This window comes from Pteropus vampyrus, unplaced genomic scaffold (genome assembly GCF_000151845.1).
Source record: "Pteropus vampyrus isolate Shadow unplaced genomic scaffold, Pvam_2.0 Scaffold171, whole genome shotgun sequence".
Lineage (NCBI taxonomy): Eukaryota > Metazoa > Chordata > Mammalia > Chiroptera > Pteropodidae > Pteropus > Pteropus vampyrus.
The window spans coordinates 1,084,637-1,088,946 of record NW_011888952.1 but is presented as its reverse complement, the minus strand read 5'-3'; the positions used below and the strand labels follow the sequence as shown (position 1 = coordinate 1,088,946).

At 35.6% G+C, this 4,310-nt stretch overlaps 1 protein-coding gene and 1 pseudogene across 1 annotated transcript in view; both read left to right on the top strand.

Annotated features, from left to right (window-relative positions):
• Window positions 1–4,310, top strand: part of SYN2 (synapsin II) — a 175,514-nt gene that overhangs the window by 71,178 nt on the left and 100,026 nt on the right.
• Window positions 2,435–2,553, top strand: LOC111745991 (annotated as a pseudogene).

Here is a 4,310-nt window from a genome sequence, read left to right as displayed (position 1 = left end):
AAAAAAAACTAGAAAAAAACTAAATCCAAAGCAAGCAGAAGGAAGAAAATAAAGATTAGAGTAGAAAGAAATGAAATAAAGAATAGAAAAATAGTAGAGAAAAATCAATAAAACCAAAGTTGGTTCTTCAAGATTAACAAAATTTACAAACCTTTAGGTAGATTGACCAAGAAAAAAATAAGATTCAAATTACTAAAATCAAGAATGAAAGAGGGTATGTTACTATCTTAGAGAAATAAAAAGGATTGTAGGAGGACACCATGAACTCTTATATGCCAATAAATTACATAATCTAGTTAAAATGGACAAATTCCTAGAAAGACACAGAGTACTGAATATAAGAAGAAATAGAAAATCTAAAGACACTCATAAAATTAAAGAGATTGAATCAATATATATTTTTTAAATCTCACCAAAAAAATCTCAGGACCAGATAGCTTCACTGGTGATTTCTAGCAGACATTTAAAGAAGAATTAACACTGATTCTTACAAATTCTTCCAAAAAATGGAAGAGAAGGGAACATTTTAAATCTTATTCTGTGTGGTCAGTATTATGCTAATACCAAAACAAGATAACACATTATCAAAGAAGAAAACTGCAGACCAATATCCCTTATGAACACCCTTAACAAAATAATAGCAAATTGAATTCAGCACCATAGAAAAAAGAATTATACATCATGATCCAAGTGGGATATAGCCCAGAAATTTAAGGTTGGTTCGACATAGAAAAGTCAGTCAATGTGGTACATCATATTAATAGAGTAATGGAAAGAACCCACATGATTATCTCAATAGACACAGAAAAAGTATTTGACAAATTTCAACACCTCATGATAAAAGACATTCAATAACCTAGGAATCAAAGGGAACTTCCTCAGCCTGACAAAGGACATCTAGTAAAAAAAATACAGCTAACATCATAATAAAGGTGAAAGACTGAAAGTTTTCTCTCAAAGATCAGGAAGATGGCTACTTTCACCATTTCATTCAACTTTTTTGCTGGAGATTCTAACCAGGACAATTAGGCAAGAAAAGGAAAGACGTTCAGGTTGGAAAGGGAAAATTCAGTTGTATTTTTTTCACCAGCAATGAATAATATGAAAATGAAATTTAGAGAACAATTCCATTTAAAAAAATATTTATTTATTTTAATTAGTTTCAAGTATACATTACATTGATTAGACATCTATATAGTTCATAAAAAGATCCCCCAATTGCTCCTTCCCTCGCCTGGCCTTCTACCTAGCCAACATATTAATGCTAACTGCATTCCCTATGCCATGATTCTCATCCCCGTGACCATCTATCAACTACTAATTTGTACTACTTTAACCCTTCACCCCATTCTCCCAAACCCCCAAGCCCTACCCCTCTATCCATCACCAAATTATCCAGTATATTTGTGAGTCTGGTTTTGATTAGTTTGTTCTTTTTGTTCCTTAGATTCCACTTATAAGTGAAATCTTATGGTATTTATTTTTCTCTGATTTATTTCACTCAGCATAATAACCTCTAGGTCCATCCATGTCATTGCAAATGGTAGGATTTCATTTTTTTTTTAATGGCTGAGTAATATTCTATTGTATATATGAACCATAACTTCTTTATCCAATTTTCTGTTGATGGGCATTTAGGTTGCTTCCATATCTTGGCTATTGTAAATTGTGCTGCCATGAATATTGGGGTGCATAGATCTTTACGAATTATTGTTTTGATTTTCTTTGGATAACAATTCCATTTTCAATATATTGAAAGGAATAAATTATTTAGGGATAAATTTAATGAAAGTGCAAGGTGTTCTTTGGCAACTACAAAACATTCAAAGAAATAAGATTTAAATAAATGGAAATACATTCCATGCTTATGGATTGGAAGATATTGTTATGTTGGCATTACTCTCCAAATTGAACTGCAGATTCAGTGCACTCCATGTCCAAATTCTACCAGGCCTTTTTTTTAACCTCAGGAATTAACAACTGATTTTGAAATTATATGGAAATTCAAGGAACCCACAATAGCCAAAACAATCTTAAAAAGGACAGTTGAAAGACTCACAATTCCCGATTTCAATTGTTACTACAAAGCTTGATTACAAAGCTACTGTAATCAGAACAATGTGTTACTGGCATAGGTTGGGCATATAGGTCAATGAAATAAAATTGGATGCCATGGATAGCAAGACAATTAAATGGGGAAAAAAGCGTCTTTTCAGTAAATGGCGCTAGAGCAACTGAATATCCACTTTCAAAAGAATTAGATTGGACTTCTACTTTGCACTGTATCAAAAACGAACCCAAAATGGATCATAGACTTAGGTATAAGAGCTAAGGGGCTTAGAAGAAACTACAGGTGTTAGTCTTTGTGACCTTGGATTATACAGTGGTTTCTTAGATATGACATCAAAAGTACAAGCAATAAAATTAAAAAATTGTCTACGGCCATGCTATCCTGAACAAGCCCGATTCCATTTGATCTCAGAAGGTAAGCAGGGTTGATCCTGGTTAGTACTTGGATGGGAGACCACCTAGGAAGACCAGGTGCTGTAGGCGTTAAATAAATAAACTAAATAAATAAATAAACAAACAAACAAATAAATAAAGAAGGATTGTAAGCTGACAAGATCCTTGCAATCTGCGAGGTCAACCAAGGGTTACCTCGCCTAAAATAAAAAAATAAAGAAAAATAGATAAGTTTCATCAAGATTAAAAATGTCTGTGCATCACAGGACACCATCAATGAAGTAAAAAGATAACCCATAATGGGAGAAAATATTTGCAAATCATTTATCTGATAAGGGTCTAGTAAACAATATATAAAGAATCCTTATAACTTGAAAATGAAAAGACAACCCAATGAAAAAATAGTCAAAAGATTTGAATAGACATTTCTCTAAAGAACATATACAAATGGCTAACAGACAAATAAAAAGATGCTCAACATCATTTACCACCAGAGAAGTGCAGATCAAAACCACAGTGAGATACTACACCCTCTAGCATTATTATAATCAAAAAGGTGGACAATAACAAGTGTTAGTGAGGAAATGGAGAATTGGGAATTCTTATACACTGCTGCTGGGAATGTAAAATTTTGCAGCCACTTTGGAAAAGTCTGTCATTTCCTCAGAAGATTAAACAGAATTATAAAATGACTCAGAAATTTCATGCTTCAGTATAAACCTGAGAGAACCAAAGGTATATGTCCATATAAAAAATTGTACATGAAAAATGCTCATAGCAGCATTATTCATATTATCCAAAAAGTGGAACAAACCCAAATGTCTACTAATTCTAAGGCCTTGCTTCTCAGTAGCATGGCATCTCTTGGGAGCTTATAAATGTAAAATGCCAGGCTCATCTCACACTTTTTTAACTGGAATCTGCATTTTAACATTCCCAGGTGATTCATATGTATATTAAAGGTTGAGAAGCACTCTTCCAACGTCTTAAATTATTTGGGATGGGGATTATGATATCAGTGAATTTCAAACATAAAATCAACTATAATTTCAAGAATAACAACTGAAAGAAAAGCATTACATAACTTCCAAATCAGCACACAACTCAGAAAGTTAACAAATTAAAAAAGAAAGGGGCAGCAAAAGAGTAAAAAATATGTACAAGGAAAATGAAAAGCACAGTTGAGTTGAAGCATAACAGTAATCCCAATAAGTGTGAATGACCAAAATTTACCAGTTAATCTTCTGAAAAAACATGGCAGAGTGAGAGACGTCCTCACATCTCTCCCCTTGAAACAACAATAAGCTGAACATCTAAAACTCAAAACAAAACAAAACAAAAAACACCCAAACTACACACCAGCGTGTGTGAGCGTGGGATCTGCATGTAAGAGCTACCACAGGTCAGAACCCCAGGTGTTGGGCGGTAGACTGGGAGAAACAAGAAGCTGCCTCTTGCAGCTTCTGGAGCTCCCTACAGGAGGGCGGGGAGGGGAGAAGCTGCGGTGACTTCCCTGAATGGCCTTGCCTAGGAAAGCAGTGAGCTCCCCATGGCTGGCTGGCGACAGGGCCCAGTCATCATCAAGACAGAAAGTAGAGAAGCGGGACGGGACTGAAAAGAAACAAGAGTTGATTTTTATTGGCTCTAGCTGCAAAACCGAGGCTGATGTACAGCCCCCAACTCCCAACCCCCAGGGCCCCTCCCCTTATACCCTCCAAGACCACACCGTGGAACCCCAGGAGAATCCGAGCAAATGCTGCTGAGACTGAAGCTGCCCCTTGCAGCCGCTAGAGCTCCCTGCAGGAGGAGAGGGATGGGAGAAGCTGCGGTGACTTCCCTGAACAGCC